Genomic DNA, 25,623 nt, shown 5'->3' with positions numbered 1-25,623 from the left:
CAAAGGACACAATGGTGGGGTGAAAATGGCAGGAGATGGGAATGTGTCTTGTTCCAGGGACAGCAAGGAAGCCAGTGTTACTGAAATGAAGGGAGGGGTAAGTTACGAAGGGCTTTGAATGCCAGAAGATTTTATATTCCATCCTGAGAAGTGACAGGGAGTCACAGAAGTTGATTGAATAGGGCAAGGATATTCAGACTTGTGCTTTAGGAACCTGAATTTGAAAGGTGGGTTGAGGATGGACCTGAGTAGGTAAAGACTTACAGCAGGGAGATCAACCAGCAGGCTACTGCAATAGTCCAGGAGTGAGATGATGAGGGCCCGCAGTGGGTTCGTAGCAGTGTCAGAAGAGAGAAGAGGGTGTATGTGAAAGATGTTACAAAGGTAAAATTGATAGGACTTGGCCACAGAATGGATATGGGGAGTGAAGAGTTGAGGATTATACTTAGGTTGTAATCCTAGGTAAGTAACTGGGAGGATGGTGGTACTATTGGCAGTAATGAGGAAGTTAAGAAGGGAAAAGGATTGGGGAGGGATAATGAATGTAGTTGAAAGTAAAACGAGTTTAGTGTAATGTAGTTGAAGATGTTGTATAGGGCATGGAGTTAGAGATGTGTAACAGGCAGTTACGAGTTTGAAGGAGTGTGAAGTGTGCTGAAATTTTGAGCTGGCGGGGGGGGGGGGGGGGGGGGGGGGGGGGGGGGGAGAGAGAGAGAGAGAGAGAGAACCAGAATGTGTAGTGCTCCCCTACTCAGGAAATTATGAATGAACATGAGACAAGAATCACATAGGAGAAGCAAGGATGGGTGGTTCTGCATTGATGAAGAAGTCCACTTTGATGAGATCAAGGATGATAAGATCATTTGAGCAAACAATCCCTACAAAAGACAAAATCCAAACTAAGCCAGATAATCTCTATACATTGGGAGTATACATATTTAAAATATGACTCTTTGCACCTAAATATTTAAGTGCAGTGACCACACTTAAGGACTCATACTTTGTATATACACCAGTTGACTTGTATACTTATTTATCAAACACTCAGTTTAGACTTTAGAGTATATAAAGGCTACCTCATCTTTAGAAACAAAATCAAAAAAGCAATTTGTTATTAAGGTCTCCTGTACTTCAACTAAATATTAGTTAAGAATCCATTAGTGACCACTTAAATCTTTGAGATTCTTAATTGAACTTTTAGTAATCGAAGAAGCACAGCTGCTTGTCTTCTACAGCTTCTTTGAAGTTTTATTTTTTTTTTCCTTAGGACAAAGGAAAGAACTGGAAAATGTGCACATACAGAACATTAAGACAGATACTTTGAATAAGTGCTCAAGCTAAATATGAAAAAGAAAAAATATTGTAAGTGAACAAGTACAAAATAAGGCAGATTTCAGATATCTGTCACTGTAATATGAAAGAATTTATGTAGAAAATTGTGTATAAAATATTTTAAATATTGTATTGAGATTTATCTTATATTAATAACCAATTGTTGAATTAGGACTAAGATTTCCCTCCTTTTCTACTTCCTCATTCAGAAATCAGTCCCAGGGGCAGCTAAGTGGCGCAGAGCACAGAGCACAGAGCACTGACCCTGGATTCAGGAGGACCTGAGTTCAAATCCGGCCTCAGACACATAACACTTATTAGCTGTATGACCTTGGGCAAGTCACTTAACCCTACTGCCTAGCCAAAAAAAAAAAAAAAAAGAAAGAAAAGAAATCAGTCCCAGTAGGTTATTCAGGCAGCCTACTAAGTACAGGACTGATAATGAGAGGGAAAACTCAAACATCTATTCAAAAGGTAAAGAAATTTTAGTTTAGGTGAATTGATGGATTCCAGCCCATTATTGTGTTTCACTCAGACAGGTCTGGGGAAAAAGTGGATTCTCCCTTTTGTCTATATTACCCTAGAGGGGTGATATGGGTATAGATAAGTCTCTTAGACCAAGTCTGAGAGATGAGAGTCAGGTCCCCCAGACCTTCATTAGAATACGCCTACCTCTCTTGATATTCATTCTCTCATTAGTAGCTAACCAATCAAAGTTGATTGCCACCCTCAGGAACACCCACTCTGCTAAGGGCATATAACTATTGAGTGGGTTTCATGAGGGGAATCGGACATTTGAGAGTATCACTGACCCCTTTTATCATTGCTAGCATGATTAATAAAATGATTAATTACCCAGAAACTTTCTCTCGAACTTTTTATACACCACAGTTTGGAGTTAACTTTTAACTTCATTAAATTCTTTTGCAATGCTAAAAAAAACACCCTAATTTCTCAGATTTTTCATATATAGGTACATAATTTATTATAATGGTATCCCAGACAAAATAATTTACTACTAAGGCATTCTAACCACAACTACAATAATATCCTGGACCCCACACCCAGGCACTTCTTTTATCAAATGAGTTAATATTTGTCAAGAGTTAACAGAGTACCTGAAACAGAGTACACACTATATAAATAATGCTTATTTCCTTCTTTCCTTCCTTCTACTGGAGAGAAGAGTGAGGAGATGGAGAGAGAGAGAAAGAGAAGGAACAATTGAAAGAAAGGGAAAGAGGGAGGAAAAAAGGAAGGGAGGAAGGGGAAGAGCATCATGATAAGCAAATGAAAGAGCTGCCACTGAACCAAGGAAGGTGGAAAATTGTGCTCAGCTGTCCCTGAAACCAGTTCTGCCAGCAGAAGGATGGTGAACACTACATGAAATTCCTCTGATTGGAAAATGTATTTAAGCTCAATAGTGTTTGAGATGTATGAGGTAGAAAGAAGGTTCATCCTCATCTTGCTTTCCTACAAGAAGCCCCCTAGGGTTGACACCACCTTCCTGATAGGCCAAAAATTCATCTGGTCTTCTGTGTATAGAAATGACATCTGGAATTTTGAAGAGTTCCTGGTAAGTCTAGATTACATACCAGTGATCAGGTGAGGGAGTAAAGCAGATGTCCTGAAATCATCAATATTGAAAATGATACTAAGGAACTCCTGACCAAGGCGTCCAAGGAGACAGGCCTCTGCATCTGACAAAATACAGCTATTGCTCAGAGCACATTGATTTGTCCTAAGATGGACTATCTGGGTGTTTGGAAATAGAGTGCTTAATGTCTATGGGTTTTTTCTTTTAAAATTTTTGGTAAGTAACAACACTTGATGTCTTTTGCAAAATCCTCATGGGACTCTAGCAGCCTGACTAGCTTTTATTCTGTCTGGGGAGCCTAAGTACCTCTCTCTCCTAGTCAAAAATTATAAAAAAAGCAAAAATTTATTAAAAAAAAAAGCCAAACTATGGATTTAAGTCCCACATCTTTTTACACACACACACACACACACACACACACACACACACACACACACACAAGCTTTCTGACTCTCTGGATAAGTCATTTTATTTCCCAGTGCCCCAGGTAACTCCCTAAGACTGAATTGCAAAACAGAACAGTTGCTGATTTGCACTGGTAGAAATAACATTTAATATCTCTTGTATAATTCCCATGGGACTCTAGCCTTACTTTGTCCAGGAGGACTAAGGGTCTATCCATCCAAATAAAAGTTCCAAAAGATCAAAAAAAATATGTAGTAACCTCCCACCCCCAACTGGCTTTGCAAACCTCTAGACAAGTCATTTAACCTCCTAAGGCCAAAGGCAACTCTCTAAGACTCAAGAGTTGCAAAACATTAGTAGATGGGTATTGATTTAAGAGTTTCCTCCCTGGGAATTCCCTGGTCTACACCAATTAAATTACATGTTTAGAACCCCACCTCTCCAAAAGCAAGATGTATCTGTCAGTGAATAATTCCATACCTATTGTTGCAAGTGTGTTAGTTACTAAGCATATGGTCACAAATGATAAAATAAAAAAACTGTATTGCATAAAACTGAAAAACTACTGCACGGTCAAACTAACACTAGGGTAAGAATGGAAGCAATTGACTGGGAAAACAAACAAAAACAAACCCTTTGTATCACTTGTCTCTAAAAAGGGCTGGTCTCCTGGACATACATGAACTAACATAAATATAATAAGTCTAAGTGGTCAATTACGAATAAAGTTTTCAAAAGAAAAACTGCAAACTGTTAACAACCATATGAAAGACTATTCCAAATGAGAAATACATATTTTTAAAAACTGCATTTCATCTCATGCCCAGGAAATTAGAAAAGATGACAAAAGACAAGAATATTGGAAGTTGTGGAAAGACAGGCAATGAAATGCATTGTTGGTAGAGCCATAAAGTTAGTTCAACCATTCTATAAAGCAGTTTAGAATTAGACAAAGAAAATGATAAAAATGCAGATACCCTCAATCCAGAAATTCCACTGCTAGGTACATACACTAAGAATGTCAATAACAATGAGAGATCTCTTACACATCAGAATATTTTTAGTAGTAGTAATTTTTATAATTGCAAAGAACTGGAAACAAAGCAGATGCCTATCTACTGGAGATAAACTGTAGTACATTAAGGTGTTAGACTACTGTTTCACCTTAACAATGATTACGGTAAATAGAAGCAGATATGGGAAGACTTATGAACTCATGCTAAGAACCAGGGAAATAAGACACAAAAGCACACCAAAGGACATTTAAAGCATATCAACAACACAAAACTGAAACTGAAGGCTATGTAATTATAATGATCAAGCCTGACTTTAAAGAAGAGATATAAAAATTCACCTCTTCCTTCTTTGCAGAGATAGGGGACTATGGCTGTGGCACACTGCATATATTGTCAGACTTGAATGATTGTGATGATTTGCTGAACTACTTTTTCCCTCCTATTTTATTCTTTGTTATATAGGATGACTTTGGGAGGTGGGGTGGGAAAGTAAGGGAAAGAAGAAGTATAGACTGGGAAATAAAAGTGATGAAAAAAAATGTAGTTGTGGGTTGTTTGTTTTTTTTTTTTTTTTAATTAAATAAAAGCTATCTGTACCTGCAGAAAAAAGGGTTATGGTTACTAAAAGGCTACAGAAGACAATCGTGGCATTTCCAAATCAGGATCACCACACTACTTGTGGTTTGTTCCTGCTTTTTGTCTGGCCACGAGCCAAGGAGAAGAAAATGAAATTTGGATGGACAAATCGAAACCTTTTCTTTATCTATAAGTAGGCAGTTAGAAATCCTTTCCTGAGGTTGTTAAAGTCTATAATAGTAGAAGAAACTCTATAATGGCTTTTGATTACAAGCTTCCTTAAAGCCTCTAAAATGTAGAGTTGAAACTTTTCAAACAAGCCAGAAGGCTTTTGAGGATAATTCAAGGTGAAGGAAACAACAGTTCTACTCAAGGTGCAGAGAGGGACAGACAACTTGAAATGAAGACTAAAGACTTGCTATACCTCTCCATCTGCAACAGGCCTCCAAAATGCAGTCAAGTTGTAAAAAATCTTCTCTAATAATCCTCATCAGGATACACTCTCACACATATGTATATATAATGAATGTATATATATATGTGTATATACACACATATTCATTAGTATATGTTTAGCCTACACGTAGGATGTTACACACACACATACATGCACACACATACATGCACATGCACACCCACAGAAGAGTAGATCACTATTAGATGAAAGCAAATCAGTAATAACTGATACTAGGATACTAGGCCGGGCCTGGAGTCAAATCTGGCCTCAGACACATGCTAATCCTGGGCAAGTCACTTAACCCTATTTGACTCAGTTTGCTCATCTGTAAAATGAGCTGGAGAAGGAAATGACAACCCACTTCAGTATCTCTGCTAAGAAAACCCCAAAAGGGTTCACAAAGAGTTGGACGCTACTGAAACAAATGAACAACAACAAAGATACCTAGGGCATCTATATCAATCAATCAATCAACAAACTTTTATTAAGTGCCTACCATGTGCCTGGCACTGTGTTAAATGCTAGGGATACAAAGACAGTCTCTGCTTACAGAGAGCTTACAATGAGCTTACAATCTAAAGGGAAACAAAACAAATTACACAAAGCAAGCTATTTACAGGATAAATAGGAAGCAATTAACAAGGTGGCACCAGAATTAAGATGTTTGCATTTCTTTAAATTTCACTCCATATAAGCTTCTTTTTCAATATAATAGCCCTTAATATGTTCATGCTGGTAGTTGGTGGTGCAGTAGAAAGAGCACTGCGCCTGGAATCAGAAGACCTCAGTTCAAAACCAGCCTCAGACATTAATTGGAAGTCACTTTAGCATCAAGCTCCCAGGGCTGTTGTAAGGATCAAATGAAATAATAATTGTAAAGCACTCTTAGCACAATGCCTGTCACATAGTAATTGCTATATAAATGTTAGTTATTATTATTGCTTATTTCTCTACCCCCTTCCTTTTTGCTTAGTTATTATGATAAAGTTTTAATTTTTTAATTTTAAGGAAAAGGTATAAATGAAGACATTCTATAATAGCTATATAGATATATTCAATATAAATTTATGTAAAAGGAAAACTAAAGTGTTAGTATTATATAAAGCCAATGAACCTGGTAACAGCTTACGCTAATTGTTGGGAAGGTATACAGAAAGAAATAAAAGTCTCTGGCATACAAATCCAAACGTATAAATTGATGGCAACAACACGGTTCAGTGAAAAAAACATTGCATTTGGAGTCTAAGAGCCAATTTTAAAACCTGGCTCTGCTACTTTACTTGTATGACACTGGGCAACTTGCTTAACTTCACTGAGCCTCAACCTCATTTCTCAAAACAAAGGGATTAAACTAGATGGATCTCTGAGGCTCCTTCCAGGTCTAAATCTATGATCACTATTTGAATCAATAATCAACTCAACAAACAACTATTAAATGTCTACTATCAGAAAAGCTCTGTGCAGTGAGTTAAACAAAGATAAATAAGAAAAGTTATCTGATCTTCAAGGTGTTTATAATTTAGTAGAATTTCCTTAACAAACCCATTCCCCGCCAGGGAATACAATTAAAATCCTACCTTGAATCTTTTTTTTTTTTCCTTGAATCTATCTTAAACTATGTACTAAAAAAGTACACACCATATACCTTCCAATGAAACTAAACTATCAGTTGTTTCCTTGATGAATTTTCTTAATCAATTCCCTATGTGTGGAATGTGCTCCTTCCTCAAATGGACCTGTCAAAATATTTCTCATTAAAAATTCAGTTTAAGTTTCACCTCTTCCATGAAGTATCCCCAGTCATTAACTTTAACTAGTCATATTACTCATCAGATTTTACTTATCTGTAGTCATGCTTTATGTGTCACCTCACCCATGGAATGTAAGCTCCCTAGGGGCAAGAATTCTTTGTTTTTGTGAGTCTTTAAACAGTCAGTACCAAGTGCACCACCTTGCACAGAGTAGCTGTGTTAACAAATGTTTCATATCATTCCCTTTACAGAGGGCAGGATTTTGGACTCCAGCTCCCTCCACTTTTCATCTGAAACTCTGGTTGGTTTCAGCTCCATGGAACAAGATTATCTCCTGGTATCCCTGTCTCCCCCTATCCCTGACAGTTTCCTTTTATGTGCTGGTCTTCCCCCATTAGATAGTAAGCTCCTAGAGGGCAGAAGACTGTCTTTTTCTTATTTGTATCTCTAGGGCTTTAGCACAGTGCCTTGGACATAGTAGGTGCTTTAAACACGTTTAATGAATTGAATTGAACCTAAACTTTCTAACTTATCCAGCACATACCTAACAGTGTTTGGTACATAGGAGATGCCTAGAAGAACTAAATTTAATCAGTATTCACTTACTAGGCAAGTTGAAATACCTCACCTACGGGCCTGGTAAAAGTAATGAAAACAGATCACATTTTGTGGAACAATAATGCCAAACTCAAAAAGAAAACAGGCCACTAAACGGTGCATAAAGATCCTTGTGGGCTGAATATTGACTTTGAAAAACCACATATTAACATTACCTATGTTCTATTGTATTTTTATTTATTGTTAAATATTTCCCAATCATTATCTGGTTCAGGCCGCAGAGTGCTAGCAGTGTTTGATAACTCTGATGTACAACAATTAAGGCTTACAAAGTACTTCTCTCAAAAATCAATAATAATTTATGAAAATCAGGCACTGTTTTTAAACACTAGGGATATAAAAGACAAAAACACAGTCCTAGCCCTCAAGGAGTTTACATTTTAATGGGAAAACAAGTAAACAACTAGGTATATATGAATTACATAAGATTAAATAAAAGGCACTCAGAAAGAGGAAGCCATTAATAGCTGGAGGAACTGGGAAAGGCCTTCCAGAGTAGCTGGGATCTCAGCTTGAAGGAAGCCTGGGACACTAAGAGGATGTGGGGATCAGTAGAACATTCCAGGCATTCGGGGACAGCTAGTACAAAGGCAAAGAGATGGGAGATGGATTACAGAACTTTGTTGCTGGAATGCAGAGTGCATCGAGGAAAGGAAAGTTTCAGACTATAAAGGTAGGAAAGGGACAAATTATGAAAAGCTTTAAATGACAAATAGAGGATTTTATATTTGATCTTGGAGACAACAGGAAACCACTAGATGTCACTGAATAGGGGATGACATGGTCAAACAGACTTTAGAAAAATCATCTTGGCAATTATGTGGAGGATGGAAGCCCATGGGGAAAGAACTGAGACAAGGAGACTGACCAAAAGATGACAGGTGATGAGAGCCTGAACTAGGATTGTAGCTGATAAATACAAGTAATGTTATGAGGGTAGAAAAGACAAGATTTGGCAAGGAATGGATATGTGAGATTAGAGTGAGGAGTAAAGATGGATGCAGGATATGAGCCTAGGTGACTCAGAAAATGGTAATAGGGAAGTTGGGAAGAGAGGAAGGTTCAGGAAAAAGAGAATGAGTTCTGTCCTGGATATGTGAAGCTTGAGATGCCTGTGAAACATCGAATGTGAGATATCTAAAAGTCAATTGTGAGATGGGAGCTCAGGAAAGAGACTAGGCTGAACAGACTGATTTGGGAAATGGTCTGCAGAGATGACAGTTAAACCCATGGGAGGTGCTGAGATAACCAAGCAAGAGACTATACAGGAAGGACCAGAACAGAGCCTGGAGAGATATCCATACTTAGGGAGAGCAACATGGATCAATAACCAGGAAATGAGATTGAGGATGAGTGGTCAGATAGACAGGAGAGAGACAGGAACCAGGAGAGAATAAAGTCTGTAGAGAAGAATCTCACTAAAATTGAGAGAAGAGAGAGTATCCAGGAGAAGGTGATCAACATGTGTCTAATGCTGCTGAGATTGAGAAAAAGCCATTAGAATTAGCAAATAAAGATCATTGGCAGTTTTAGACAGGGAAGTTTCAGTTGAATGATGGGGTCAGAAGCCAGACTACAGACAGTTCATTAGAGGAAAGGTAGTAGACACCTACCATAAAGAGGAAAAGAAGTAAAGACACCCAGTGGAGACAGGTTTCTAAACGGGTTACCCAGGAAAGAGGAAAAGAGAAAGATGATGATAGCTACTGGAAAGAGATAATTGGATCAACTGAGGTATTGTTCAGCACAGAGGATAGGTGTGTTTGTAGGCAGCAGGGAAGAAGCCAGGAGATTGGAAGATAATGAAGATGAGAAGGACTATCTGTTAGAGATTCTGGGAAAGAATGGGATCAAGGATTGCATGAACTGAGGCTGGCTTTGTCAAGGTCACCTCTTCAACACCAGAGCGAGGGTGGCTAAGGCAAAAGAAGTCAGAATGATGTGAGATGAAGAAGAGAGAACAAGGGAAAGTTCTAGGCAAAGAGCCAAAAATTTTGGAGGCAAAGTATGAGGCAAAGTCATTCACTGAGAGTAGAGAGAGACAGGCCCTTTTGGAGAGCCTGCTTTTATTTTATACACAATTTTAATAAGCTGTTATGTAACTTTCTAGCTCTCATGAGATTAGAAGTAGAATGTAAAAAAAAATCAGAAGGACCCACACGTACAAAAATATTCATAGCAGCTCTTTTTGTGGTGGCAAAGAATCGGAAATTGAGAGAATGCCCATCAACTGGGGAATGGCTGAGCAAGTTGTAGGATATGAATGTAATGGAATACTACTGTGCTACAAGAAATGATGAACAGGCTGACTTCAGAAAAACCTGTAAAGACTTGTATGGTCTGATGCTGAGTGAAGTGAGCAGAACCAAGAGAACGTTGTACACAATAACAGCCATGTTGTGCGATGACTAATATTGATAAACTTAACCCTTCCCAGCAATTAAAGGATCTAAGAAATCTCCAAAGGCCTTGTGATAGAAAATGCTATTCGCATCCAAAGAAAGAACTATGGAATTTGAATGCAGATCAAAGCATATTATTTGCTATTTTTTTCTCTTCTATTGAGTTTTGTTTCCTCTTTCTGGTGGTTCCTCCTATTGCTCCTAATTTTTACTTACAATATCACTAACCTGAAAATATGTTTAATAAGAATGTATATATATAGCCTATATCAGATTGTGCAATGTCTTGGGGAGGGTGGTGGGGAGGAAGGGGGAGAAAAATTTTAAACTCAAAAGCATATGGAAGTGATTGTTGATAAATCAAAATAAATTAATTTTTTAAAAAATCAGGGAGGAGAAAAGCGACTGCTAAAGACAGACACTCAAACAAAAAGCATGAAGTGTCAGAATGAAAAACAAACCCAAGAACTAAAAAAATCTTGGAGTCTAGGGACATTTGGTATAGGAATAGCCTCAACATCTCCATAGCTCCTGAATTCTATATGGTCTGTAACTGATATTCACAATGCTTCTAAAAATTAATCAAGAAAAAGGACATTATGTTCAAAGTACTTTGCTTCAAAATGTTGAACATAATGTTGGCACTTACAGAGTTTACTCAGTTATCTGGAAAATTCACTTCTGTAAATTCATGCAAAAATTCTGACATTTGTCAGGGAACATATTTGTCATTCAAAAAATATTTACCAAGTGCCTACCTACTATGTGCCATGCACTGTGGCAGATGTTGAAGATACAAGAAAAGTAAAAGATGAGTCCCTTTTCTCCAGGAGCTTATAGTCTAATGGTAGAAACAACTTGCAAACAACTCTGCACAGACAAGTTATATATAAGATAAATTGTAGATAATCAACAGAAGGAAGGCACTAAAATTAAGGAGGATTGGGAAAGGCTTCTAGAAAGAAGGTAAATTTGGTTGGGACTTGAAGGAAGCCAGGGAAGCCATGAGGTAGAGAAGAAGGAGAACTCTCCGGGCATGGGGGATGGCCAGTGAAAATGCCCAGAGTCAGGAGATGAAATATTTTGTGTGGGGAACAGCAAGGAGGCCAATGTCACTGTATGGCACAGGAATTAGTGGGAAGTAAGGTATAAGAAAACTGGAAAAGGAGCAAAGGGCCAGGTTGAGGGCTTTATGAGAATTTTCTAATTTTTTTTATGGCCCTAAGATGCTTTGATAGTGAATTTTATATAGAAGGGTCAGGGTATATTCATTCAGAGAAGTTGGAGAATGGCCAGAGAAAGAGAAACATAATGGTCAAGAGTTCATGACATGTTGAAGATTGGTTGGAGAAACTAAGGGTATTAAGCTTGAAGACCAGAAGATTCTAGGAGAACATGTTATCTGTCTTCAAGGATTTTAAGGGCTATTGTAGAGAGAAAGGATTAGACTTGTTCTGTTTGGCCCCAGAAGGTTGAACAAGAAGCAGTGAGTGGAAGTTGCAAAGAATTAAATTCAGGCTTATTATTATTATTATTATTAAATTTAGGCTTATTATTATTATTATTTCCTAATAATTAGAGCTGTCAAAAATGGAATGGGATGTCTAAGGAGGTGATGAGTTTCCCCTTCTTGGAGGCATTCAGTAGATGACCACTTCTCAGGTATAATATAATGGAGATTTCTTTCACTTATGAGTTAAGACTAGAATGCTACTAGAGCCCCTTCCAACTCTCAGAATCTATGATTGGTGGTTTTGTTTTATACTCCATAAGGCTACTCTGATGATGCCTCCTCATAGCATAGCATGGAGATAATCTGAGTTCACAGAGACTATGCCAACAAAGCATGCTTTGATAAATACTACTGAAAAGAGATTTCAAATACAATGGACTATGTGACTGTAAGAGTACCAGGCTAGCCAAGTTTTAAGAGACTTATAGCCAAAAGGCTGGCCACCAGATGTCCATTTTCAGGGAGCTACAAAACTCAAGAAACCCTCTAGTAAGGCTTAGAAAAGTTATAATCTGCATCAGTAGTGAAAGTAGCCAACACAAAATTGAAGATCTTTTGAAATATTAAATAAGTATCTGCTTTAGCTGCTCTCATTTGTTATTTTATTGCTTCTGTCAACAACTGGTTAAATTGTAATCATGAAGTTTGATTTCTTCTTCTGGACATTTGTCCATGCATCTATAAGTACTATAGGATACACAGGTCCTTATACTTTCTGTAACCCCTACAGCACCTAGCACAGTTACCAGGTACATGGTAAGCAAGAAATAAATATTCAGGGATTCCATGACCAATTCCAATTTCTAACCTTAAAAGAGACATGCTTTCTCAGAGAAATATCTTTGAGTCCAATGGTATAACATTTTGGGGGATAGAGATTAGATCTGTGATTTCATTAGTGTATGGGATTCAAGGTTTTGAAATGCTTTTGACCCATGCAGATTGGCACCTTCTCTGCTACTTAACAGTCATAGTTTAAATGACTTGCCCAGAATCACACAGTCAGTATAGGACACTTAGCCCTGGTCTTTCTGTCTTTGAAGCTAGTTCTCTTTCCACTATTTCACACTGCCATTACAATATTTTTAATTATTCTTAAACATTTGCCAATATACATTCCAAGAAAAGATACCACTCTTGGAAAAGCTTGGTCAATTTTTACACATTTTTATGTTTACTGTGTCTACAAATATGTAGCTACTTCCAACATCTAGTTAATTAAGGGAGGTTGAATAAGAAATTCTTAATGATGATACTGTTATTACTGAAGTGATGGGAGACAAACTTCTGGACAAGAATACAATGGAAAAAACTAATTCTTTCTTCAACATGATCTTCCTAAAATGAAATTAATGAAAACAGTTTCTAATATCTGTGGGCAATTCTTGCATCAAAGGATTTTTGGCCATCTTAGTGGTATTTGAAAATGCATATTCATTTGACAGTACTTATAAATATTTGGGTTCTCAGCTCTACCCCCTCCAGAATAATCTGCAGTGTAGAAATGCTTCCATATGCTAAAGTTGATTTCTCATTTTGCTGAGGGAGAAAAAAGAAATAGCTTTAATGTTTATAGAAATATTAAACTACCACAAATACAAAGTTTATAATGATAATCTCTCAGAACTGAATGTAAACAAATCTACCCTTTTTTCAAACTTCTGAAATAAATTTAAATAAATCTTTTTTATTTTTACTTTCCATTGTACTTTTACCTCCACTCCCTCCCAGAGAACCATTCCTTACTTAATAGAATTTAAAAAAGAAGATAAAAAGCCAGCTCAGTAAAACTACTTATCAAAAAACCCTGACATTGTATGTACTGTTCCATGCCCATCATTCTGTTCCTTTTCAAAGAAACAGGGGAGGTGCATCTTCAAATCTCTTCTTTGTGACCAAACTGTGTAATAATAATTTCAATGCATCATTTTGTGCTTTTCATTTGCATTTTTGGAGTCATTGTGTATAGTTTCCCTGACAGTATTTACTTCAAATTGTGTTAGTTTACATACATTCTCATGCTTCTCTAGATTTATCATAATTCATCATTTCTTAGAGCACAGTATTCTACCATATTCATGAACCACAATTTGTTTAGCGATTCCACAATTAATGGGCATCTGAATTTGTTTCCAGTCCTTTGCTACTACAAAATATTTTGCTACATAAGGATAAGATATATAAAATATTTTGGTGTTCTTATTGTTTATTTGTAGCAATGGAATCTCTGGGTCAATGGTATGGACATTTTAGTTACTTTCTCTGCCTAATTCTAAACTGCTTTTTTGGTTGAAACCAATTCACAGCCCCACCGATAATCTAGTAATCTTTCCATTACACTACATAACCTACTAACCTACCAAAATGTTTATTAGCCTAGAGAATTTAGACTAGCCCCTACAAAAGATATCACACCTTCCTAAAAAATTCAATGCTAGCTAATTTGGACAGAATCTGAAATTTCTGAAGGTCTTCGCTAAACACTTATGAGCATGATTTAGGAAAAAAAAATGATACGTGGAAAGCCATAGGATTTCAAAGCTGGAAGGAATTTTTGAACATTTTACAAAGTGAGGCCATCTGGAAACAGGGTTACAAAGGGAACCCAAATCTTCACATCATATTGCCCTCCTTCCTACTTTTAAGTATTTCTATTTATGGTACATGATCATGAAGGGAAAACAATATTAAAATTTGGGTTTCTCTTCAAAAATACTATGCCTTTCCTGAAAAAGTAAGAAATAAAGTTCCTATAGAATATTTATAAGAATCTATTTGCATAGTAAAAGCGTCCATCATATTCTTACCCAATAAAAATTTCTAATGCATAAGATGAAAGCAATGTTGAAGTTTTTCTAAAAAACTCCATAAAGCAGCTCTAAAACAGCAGACATATTAAGCAAATTGTTATGTATATTGGCACAAAATGAATCTTAGTCTGAGGTTTCAGTCGTCAGTCCTTCTCCCAGTGTTTCCTGTCTTGTCCTAGTCCCTTCCACTCCCCTCTAACCTTCCCACCAGACAGATTGTGTGAAAAACCACACATTACTCCACCAAGAAAATCATAAAAGCTTTCCTCTTCCACCTTAAAAATAGGGGTTTTTTTCTTAAAAGGACATGGGCGTGTCATTATCAGTGCACTGACAGACTTTTATATTACCGAATAAAGTTCGTATTTCAATGCTTTTGCTTTGTACTTTTTATCCTGACAAAAAAGTCTGAGGAGAGAAGGGGCAGAAGCAGTCCTGAGTAAAGATTCATTTCACTTGAACAACACTGATTTTTAAGGGTGGATTTCTATATACACCAACAAAATGGCTGTTAGAGTCACAACCTCAAAAAAAGTTTGAATATGTTTTGCAAATTCATTCTAGAACACAGAATTTAGCTTTCATACAAAACCTACGCAATATGCTTCAATTTTACTTAGCCTCTAAAACAATTATTTCTCTAGTCTCCTAAAATTTAAATATTACCAGACTTAGCCTGAAAAGAGATATGAAAAGAAAGTTTTAAATCATGAATACCATCATAAAGTCAATGCTTAAAATATGTCTATAGCATCAACAGCAATGCACTGTATATATGTCAACGTACCACAATGACAGTGTGATGTTCTCAAATGTTCTCATCTAACAGATTAAATATCGCCCCCTCTCAATATTGTACCAGCTCTAGCTCCAGTCCCAAGTGGTCACTCCACCTTGGCAGAGTTAGCCAGAATAGTTGTAATGCCAAACAGCCTAGACTCTAAACAATCACAGTAGGAAAAAGTTTGAGGAGAAAAACAAGTCAAATTGATATTGAAGTTGACTTAGGATGTTCATACACTGAGGATTCTACACCTACAATATTAACAGCAAATCATCTCAGAAGTATCAATTTTTCAACAGCATCTCTTAGCCTGAAGCTAGTCATGTAACTGATATCATTTCATAAGAACATGATGACCATTCCCTCCAATCCCCATTTTAATTGAACTGTATTTTATTAAGCCCTTAGAACACGGAATTTAGCATGCATATTCTCAGTGCCTAACAGAATGCAAAAAACAAACAAAAAACATAAAAAAACAAAAATAATTACTGTCCCCTTAAGAAGCTTACATTTGACTAGCCAATAATTATTTTTACTATATATTGGGATACTTAAATTATACAAGTTTTTTCTCCTCTGACAATGCTACAAAATGAAATAGAATGTATGTTTTCAAAATTGGAAATTTTGGAAAAGATACTATTATCATGATTTCATTATTTATAAGAAATCCATAGAATTCTTTCTTTTTTTACCTCTCCCTAGAACTTTGTTTGAGACTAAAGAGAAGGGAAAGTCTATGTTCATAATCTGAATATCTGGATACAGAAGGAGAGCTGGATGAGGGCAAGCACTGGAATTTACAACAGGATGGGAAATGGAACTGTGTCTCCTGGAGAATTCGCTGAGGTTGGGAAAATCTAAAGAGCTGGCTACTAGAGTTCTGACCTCTAAACTTTTCAGAGTCCACATAGCAACAGCTCTCTAAGTCACAATAAAAAATTTGCAAGCCTGCAAATTAAATAAATGTTCATTTATTTATAAATTACATACAAATACTACTGTACCAATATATCACATACATTATGAAACATATACAAAGAAATTAAAGGATGGATTAAAAGTGAAATAGTATTTTATAACATTTTATTACCAGTATAAAAAGCCTTTTTACCCTTATTAAAATACTATTAATAGAATTTCATGGGCAAATTTTTTTTGTAAATTTTGTAGTGATATGTTCTATAGGCATATATATATATTTTAGTGAGAGCAGTATCATTAAACGTTTGTGATTTTTTAAAAATCCTGGTTTAACACTTTGTGAAATAGATTCAAAGCCCTGATTCTAAGTTCAATTTGTTTCAATACTTGTTTGTAATGACTGTCAGTTTACAAAATGTGTTCAATGGGATTATGAATCTAAAAGCCATATCAATGTTTCAAAAAAACACCTAATAAGGATATGCAGCTCCAAATTTAAGAAGTACATCATTGGCTGCACTTATTAAGCCAGGATAATCATTTTTCAGTCCTACCCATCAGTCACACAAAGGTTTCTGTTTCAATTCAGCTGGTGTCTTACCACAGTTCCTTAAGTCAATCAATTGTAGTTACTTACAAACTACAACTGGAAGGTGTTATATAATTTATATTTTTAACACATGAATTCAAAGGCCACTTAAACTGTTCACCTGGAAGATTTCTGTATAGATGAGAAAGTTCTTTTTATAATTTTTTAAAAATATATAGACTTTTTTTGGGGGGGCAAGACGTGTTACTTTGGGAGCTCCTGGGTAAGGAATCTGCTCTATCAATTGCAACTTACGGTCTTCAAGAATTGGTTACAGTCTTAGAGAATCAAATGAAGCACTGAGAGACTGGTTAAATGACTGGTCCAGGGTCACATGGCCAGTCCATGTTAGAGATGGGACTTCCCAATTCAAGAGTGAAGATATGAATTTTTGTTGATGAAATTAAAAATTTAGTTTTTAAATATCTCAAACTTTTTGGGCTGATTTTCATGAACAGTTTTACGTCACTATTAGTACCATTTTCAATCCACAGTTTCTTTGCAGCTATCTTTTTTAAGCCATGTATCCATTTTTTTTCAGCATTAATGATATTAAAACTAAATAACTTAATCCACAAATCCCCTTAACTGGGCACATGTAAATTGCAATACATCACAGTACTGAAAGATATTAATAAAGGAGTGAAAGGGTCAGTGTCAACCTGTATGTTAAAAATTAGTAAAGCTTAATATAATTTTTAACAATAAAAATAAATAGAAAGACATTCTAATAGTATTTTTCTGCAGTTCAATAGATTTTTCTTGTGCACCCCACTCGCCTCTGGAGACCACTGGTCTTCATCAAAGAAACCTAAAAACTGATCATTTCAGTAAGAGAGGAGAGTGTTCCCAAGAAGGAGAGGCAGAAAATAAAGAAATTACAGTTTCAAATCTAGCTTGAAGCATACATCTAACCAGAAAGGAATAAGGGGTTTGAGTAGGGGGTGCAGATGGGGGGGGTTAAGAGTATTAGGAATGGTTAATGAGTCATTTAAGTCATTTAAGTCCTGGGCCTCAGAACACAATTTACTTGTGCCTCAAATGCACTCTATAAGCATGTATCTCACCCCTATAATATATAGCATGATTTTTTAGGGAATCACACTATCATACCCAACCTCAGGCCAGGATATGCTGCTAACAAGTCCATAGCTCAATGTCTCTAATAAAGGTTTCATGTTAAAGAAATATAGGGAATTGATACAAATATATAAGAACAAGAGCCATTTCCAAAAAGATAAATGGCCAAAGAATATATAGTTCTCAAAAGAAAGTTATTGCCCCAAATCATTGAGAAATGCAAATAAAAATGACCTTGAGGGTTCTACACCTCATATCCCACAGGTTAGACAAAAATAACAAAAGAAAAGGGCAACAGCTGCAAGGACAACGGAAGTAGACAGTGGAAAAAGAGATATACTGGATGGGGAACTGTGAATTGGTTCAACTATTCTGGAAAGTAATTTGGTATCTATACCAAAAAAGTGACTAAGTTGATCTAATGATACCACTACAAGGCATATACCTCAAAAAGTCAAATACAGAGTTTTTGGGGAAAAAAATGCACAAAAATACTTGCAGCAGCAGCACTTTTTATATTAGCAAAGCCCTGGAAACAAAAATGGATGCCTATCAAGTGGGAAATGGATGAATAAGTTATGGTAAATGAATGCAATGGAATATTATGGCTCCGTTGATGGATTCAGAGAAACCTGGGAAGATTTATATGCAAAGTGAAGTAACGAGAACTAGAAGATACATTCATATCATGATTACAAATTACAAGATAATATACACTTAAAACAACTTCTTAACAAAAGTTCAGTTTCATATACAATCCTCCTTTTTGTTCTTTGAATACTGATGTTCATGTTTGTCAGGTTTAAAATAAAAAAGAAATATTTTTCAAAAAAAAAAAAAAAATTTGATCTCCCAAAGCAGCAGTACTAACCTTGTAACCAAAGATTTTTTGGCATACAAAAAGTTATATAAATACTAGCCCCAACACTGGTTATTTCCTTTTCCTTCCTGCTACTTTTAAAGCTCCTCTGGCTAAATCTTCTGAGCTGTATCAGAAGGTAGATAATGTCACAGCCACCCAGAAGCTACAGCTGAACCCAGGCCCCCCCCCAACCTAGAGCAGCTGAGAGGGAGGAAAGGGATAAATAATATATACTTTGAAATTGATATACACACCACAAAAATGACATAGACAAATTACCAGAAAGACAAAGACTTAAAAAAAAAAAACTTTCTGAAGAGGAAAAAAATAAGGAAGGGGTAGGTAGAAGCATAGGACTGCTTACTCAGCCCCCTAGATCCAAGTGGATCCATGCACAGATAGAGGCAAATGGCACTATGGACAATGGAATTCTACAATTCAAACAACCACAATTTATTTTCAGGGCTGAAATTATTATACAATATTTTTCTCCTATTTATAAATTCTGGAAACTCAAAATTTCAAAGCCTATACAAATGAAGGCTACTCGTAATGCTGAAAAGCATTTATTAAACATTCCAAGGAAAATTATGCTGTGCAATATACAAATGAAATAAAATATACACGGTCCCTCCCTTCATGCTAAAAGGGATAAAACGAACACATAAATGAGGGGGGAAAGCACTAGGTATAAAAACAAAATTAATTTGGCTATTTTGAAGATTTGAAATATGTTCAAATTATGAATACGTTAAGATTTTCTCGTGTGAATTGATATGAAGTCATTTATGTAAAATTTAGTCAAGTGTACTAGATTAAGTAAACCATTTATTTACATTTTCTATTGTGAAAATCTTAAAGACCCAAACAGCACTCTCTTTCATATAAAATTATTTTAAGTTCTCAAGACATGAGAATTTGACAACCATACCACCTTTACAACTCACACACAGGCTTGCAAAAACACAAGCGCGCGCGCGCGCACACACACACACACACACACACACACACACACACACACTCCCACCTCAGCCTTTTATGCTGAGAATTAAGAAAAGTATGTCACATACATATAAGTAAAATGAGATTGTTTTCCAGAAGCCGCTCGTATATCAATAGCCAAATATAATTTCTCCCCCCAAATTTTCTGGAGTTGCAGCACTCTATAATTATGTTTGCTTCTGTGATACAACTCACTGTTCTAAAAATTAGTATATGAGACTTATGTGGATATATACACAAACATTTAAAATTAGGACTAAGGGGAACAGATAATGGTTATGCTTACTTTCATGAAAAACAAAACAGCTGTTAAAAGTAAAAAACGGAAAAACGGAAATTCCATAGTCTGATAGCATAGACACCAAGAAAAACTTAATTTAAAAAAATGACACATTATGCTGTGAAAATAAAAGTATAATTTAAAACTATGGATAGGATAATATTCATTCAACAAATACTGACTGAGTACCTACTATGTATAAAGTATTGCGATGGCTACAACGAGGGGATACAAAAATGAGTAAGATCATAAAACACCAGCTCTGTTCTCAAATACAAGTTGTAGAGGCATATATACATTTATTTGCAGAAAGCCAATCATTCAGGGCTTTTAAGTAACTTGCTGAGGAGGATGACAAAATGTTGAGAACCTGCTGGTACATTCATGACCAGAAGGGCATTAGATTTGATCCTAACTCTTCCACTGCTATAGTTTGACTTTTGGTAGTTTGCTCCTCTGTAAAATGGGATGTCAGGAAGGTTAAATTAGATGACCTGAGCAGCTTTAAGTCTATAAGAAAGAATTCCACTTTTACGAATTAGATTTGAATTATCTCCAATTTTACTTACATATTTCATATATGTGTGATATACAACATAGATGGTCTTTCTATTGCAGAAAGAGAAATCGACCAACTTTTTCCCTTACCACTAGCAGTACCAACATGTGAATAAATCGCCCAAAGAGATGTCAGTACGAGTTCTAAGTTAACTTTTTTATTAGGTAATAAATTATGTACATTAATGAAATATTACTGCTTTAAAATTACCAAAATTTTGAAAGAGTAAACAATCAAATCTTTTTTTCCATGAGATGTGGATGTTAAAACTGACTAGTGTTAAATTATTTCAGCATGAATACTTTTAATATTACAAATATGGGGGAGACTTAATCGAATTATAGTGTTCATTCTGCTTTATAACTGACAAATTCCTTTCAATCTTACACCAGTATATATTTCTCCGGTAAGACAAATTCCACCTATCCCAAAAAGAGAAGCCAAAGCTGTAATTTCACTTCAGGAATTGTCTACTGTTGAGCAGAAAGTAGTCCATTTGTGGTTTATGAAGTCAGCAAAAAAAAAAAAAACAAAAAAAAAAACACTGTGCAAAATTAAAGCTGTGTTATAACATCATGGTAATTGTGGCCAAAGATCCACTTTTGTTTTAAGTCCAACTTCTCTTTTCCCCAGGGTTAAAGTGGACTAAAATTTCACAGGTATAGATTCAATCCAAAGAAAACTCTTTTCCAGGCTGTTTCTGGTAAACTCAAACTTGAATCCCTTGAAAAACCAGGTTTTCCTAATAGTCAAAAATCCAATAAACTTCAAAAACATTTTCTTTTCTTGAATCTTTAATGTGACAGGTGTGTGAACTTTCTTTACAAATGTGGCTTATTAATAAGAGACTCTTAGCATGTAAATATTATGGATGACCCAGGTAATATTTCTAATACTTAAGGAACCAATTTAAAAGAACTATTTTTGTTCCACTTTAGTGAATATCCATTTAGAGAGATGCCTGCAAACATATATGCACACATTTCACACGTTAATGACAATTTAACACATTTCAATGCCTACAGAAATATCAGTATTACTGTCACAATGCACAAGCCTTTCTACGACTATTTACACAAACATTCATTCATCGAACATTAAACCCCTATTATAGTAGGGGTTCATTATAGTCAATGAACCGGGCTGTGCATAACGTGAGATATATAAATAACACCCGGTCCAGTACCAGCCATCATGTATGAACCCAAACCACGGCATTCAGCCAAATCAATGCATATAGCATAAGGGTTTGGAATTACATTTAGGGTTAGAACCCTACTTTCTCATTTCCTGAATTGGGGTTTTTTTGCATTAATTATTCATAGAACCAAGCTGCGCTGTGTTCTGATCACTATACAACCAAAGCAGCTAAAATATAAAAGGGCCAAAACTTAAAAAGAAAAAAAAAGCACACATAATCTCCGAATATTGTCTTAAAACATCACCCGCCCCCACTCCCATAAAGCACACCCTGGATACAACGAACAAAAAGAAAACAAAACATGCTAAGTTTTCAACTGCCCAGGGGAACTAAGAATGCAATGCCAACAGTAAGTAAAGTGGCCACAACACGGTGAAAACTGGTTCCCCAATGACAACCCCCCAGCCCAAAACAAAGGAAAACTTTTGCATGTTGCGGTTTTCAATCAACCCAAGTAAGCGGAGAGGCTCGCCCCAAGCCCAGCGCAGTTGTCACCAGGGATCAGCCAACAGACAGGTCCCCGATCGCAGCAAGACGGGCAGGAGCGCGGCTTCCCTCCCGGCCGGCCCCGACCTCGGCTGTGGACCCCGGGTGGGAAGGGGGCGCCTCGTAAGCGCCAGGTTGGCAGCACGGGGCACCCACGAGGGCTGACGGGTTACACCTTTCCGAGGGCATTAACTGTCGGAGACGAGCTTCCCCGCCCCGACCCGGCGGGCGCCGGGGAGGGAGGGGGACCCGGTCTACCTGGAAGGAAACGAGACACACCCGCTGGGGGAGGGGAGAGAGGCGGGGGAGCGGCCAGAGCGCAGCGCGGCCCCTCCCCCCCCAGCCCGGACCCGGGAAGGGGCACTGCTGCGAGAGAAGTTTCTCCCCAACTTCCAGACGCGAACCCGAAGCGAGGAGGGGGGCGCTTAAAGGGGTAGAGGGAAGGAGGCGGCCTCTGAGGGCTGCCGGGGCCTAGCGCTCTCGGGGCTCGAGCGACTTCTGTCCCGGGGAGCGGAGGGGGGCCCTGCCGGGTCCTTACCTGCTCTCGGCCCGCTCACATGAGTGTCGGCTGCGGTGGCAGCAGCTTCGGCTGGAAGGTGGAGGGGAGGGAAAACCGAGGTGGAGGCGAGATCCGCGGGATCCGGCGAGCAGCGGGACCTCCCTCCCTCCGCCGCCCTCACCGCCTCCTCCACCTCTGTGAGCGCTTGTCGGCGGCAGCAGCAACCAGCCCTAGACTCCTTACTTCACGGAGGAGGGAATTCCCGGGCTCCCCCCACCCCTGGCCCTCACTCTCCACCTCTTCTCTCCTCCCCTCAACCGCCCGCCCTCTCCCTCGGCTCCGCCTCTCTTACTCTCCTCCCGCCCCTCCTCCTCCTCCTCCTCCTCCTCCGCCGTTGCGGCTACCTGCGCGCGCGAGGGAGGGAGCGAGCCCCGAGGACACCGGAACTCGCGCCTCCCCACCCTGCTCTCCACTCCCCACCTTCCGGCCCCCAGCAGCGGCGCGGGAACACCCCCCCCACACTCGTGCCCTCTCGGCTGCCGGGGTCACGCGCCTCTCTCCTCCCTCCCCAGGGGTGGGGGCAGTTGGGCAGCTCCACCCTGCGATCCCCCGGGCCCGACCTCGGCCAAAACCGTGTCACACATCCCGATCAAACATGGCGGCGGGGTCCGGGGCGTCTTCCCGAGGGGATGAGTAGGGAGCCCGAGTAAAGGAGGCGCCTCTCCAGCCCCCCCTTCCTTTCCCCGCCCCCAACTGGCGCACCCACAGACGGACTGAGCTACTTAAGCAGCTGTGGGGGAAATAAAGGGGGCGAACTGATTTAGTCCCTCCCTCGCCCTCGTAGGGCAACTCGTGGGTCTTCGGGGCCGAAGCTTTACGTCGCGGCGGGTTGGGTGGGTGGAGGGAGTTTGTTTATTGAAGTCAACGCATCCAGAACATCCTGCGCTTCAGCCCAGAGCTTTTCCATCCTTTGTCCGCGAGACTAAAATTCTCAGCCCAGCCGGATGAGGCAGATGGGCGTTATCGTCCACCTCCTCGGCCAACGTTTCCCTAGAGCTCGCCCGCCCCCCCGCGGCGCGCAGGCCAGTCCGGAGAGAACCCTTCAGCCCGCCCCCCTCCCACCCCGGGCACCGGCCCGGCCTTCCCTGGGGTCTCGCGCTCGCGCGAGGCTCGCCTGATGGCGTGTCCGCGCGCCGCCTGCCCGGGAAGTTCCAAATTCTCCCCTGGCGCCCCCGGGAAGCACAGGCTCCTGGAGCTGTCCTGAGTCACCCCGAGGTCGTCCGAGGTTAGAGTAGGGATCGCAGGGCTTTGCGCTGGAAGGGGCCTGAGCAGGGATCAAGCCCCACCGAAGGGTGCAAGGGCTTGAGCCCAAGGTCACACGATTCTCCCCTTGCTTCTTTGGTTCCTAATCGCTTTCGTAGCTCAGAGATATTGGCTTAGAAACTAGAAGTTAGAGCTGAGTTCGAGTGCCAGTGTAGGTGTTTACTATAACTGTGTGCCCTTGGTCAAGTCACTGAAACTCAGTGCCTGAGTTTCTTCCCCCGTCTAATGAAGGAGATGGAATCCGTTAAACTCTAGGACAGGAACTCGGAGTTTGTGAACTTGTTTTTAAAAATATATATTTTTAAAACTATTTCAATATAATTAGCTTCCTTTGTAGTTCTATATATTTTATGCATTTGAAAATATTATTGAGAAAGGATTCATAGGCTTCTCCAGACTGCCGAAGTGGTCTGTAACACACAAAAAAGGTTAAGAACCCACCCTGGGTCTCTTCCAGCTCCGATCTTCTATGAATATTATGCCTTGTTCTGGTCAAATTACGCCGGCCCTGTCGGGCTCTCCCATTGACTTCCTCTTTGTATTTCCTCTTGGACAGAGTTATCAAGAATCATGCGGGATTGCTGGTTTCCTTTGTGTGTGCTGGTTAAAAGTGAAGTTAAGAAGTAACTCTGTCCTAAATATCCACTTGTATCCATGAATGTATTCTAGGAACTTGGAAAGAAAACTCAGAGATTGAAAAAGAAATAGGTTCAACTGATTGATTAGATGTTAGGCATACACAGAAACAAAGGGAGTTACCAAGACAAGCTTTCCCCCAAATACTAAAAATAAACACCTGAATTCACGACTTAAGGGCGCTATCCACCCTCTTTTCACTTTGATTGGTGTGGATTTCTTGTTTTTAGCTTTTTAAAAAAAGAATGTGTTTGATCTAGTTGGACATTAGTCTTAAAATATAAATTACAGGAGAGAGCAGTGTCTTTTTTGACTTAACTTGTGATTGGACCAGAGCAGGAAGTCATGTTTAGGAAAGCATAATGTTATTCTTGTTCATGGAAATCTCTGCCTTTATATCTTCAGACTTAGAAATTATTCTTAAGCAAAGTAATTTAAAGCAGTGTTTTCCAAGTACAACAAGGTGTTGGGAAATGGAGAGTTCTACTTTGGAGTCCCAGAAAAGTCAAAGACCTAATCTTTTTTGTCAAAACTATTAATGTCTCTTCCTGCTTTAACCCCGACCTTCACCTCGACTCCCATAATCCTTTTTTCCCTTTCCTTCACCCCATACAGTATCCTAGCTCTAAGTAGAAAACAAGTGAAATCCTACTACAACAAATGTAACAAAATACATTTTTTCAAGCTACTGCTAAGAGTTCACTTATTTTCATTAATATTCAGTACAGAGGCAACATGGCCTAGTGGATAGCTAGTTAGCAAGGGAAGCCAGAAGTACCTGGGTTCACATCCTACTTCCTAAGTCCTGTCTCTGACACATTCTGCCTATCCAAGAATGGGCAAGTCACTTGGCCTCTGACCGCTCTAGGTTGTCTAAGACTATAACTTGCTGAGAAAGTGATACCCTGCATTGATTGG

At 38.5% G+C, this 25,623-nt stretch overlaps 1 protein-coding gene across 2 annotated transcripts in view; it reads right to left on the bottom strand.

Annotated features, from left to right (window-relative positions):
• Positions 1 to 23,621, bottom strand: part of LOC114054092 (tyrosine-protein kinase Yes) — a 99,665-nt gene extending 76,044 nt beyond the window's left edge. The window contains exon 1 of one of the 2 annotated variants that reach the window (XM_027877207.1): positions 23,367 to 23,621. The gene's annotated coding sequence lies outside the window, so the exon portion shown is untranslated. Of the gene's footprint in view, positions 1 to 22,785; positions 22,939 to 23,366 lie in introns of those variants that run through there. The other variant, XM_027877206.1, reaches the window with a different exon arrangement.
• Positions 23,622 to 25,623: the final 2,002 nt, after the last annotated feature.

This window comes from Vombatus ursinus, unplaced genomic scaffold (assembly GCF_900497805.2).
Source record: "Vombatus ursinus unplaced genomic scaffold, bare-nosed wombat genome assembly UNPS02014812.1, whole genome shotgun sequence".
In the NCBI taxonomy this organism is placed as follows: Eukaryota; Metazoa; Chordata; class Mammalia; order Diprotodontia; family Vombatidae; genus Vombatus; species Vombatus ursinus.
This window is presented reverse-complemented; position numbering and strand designations above follow the sequence as displayed.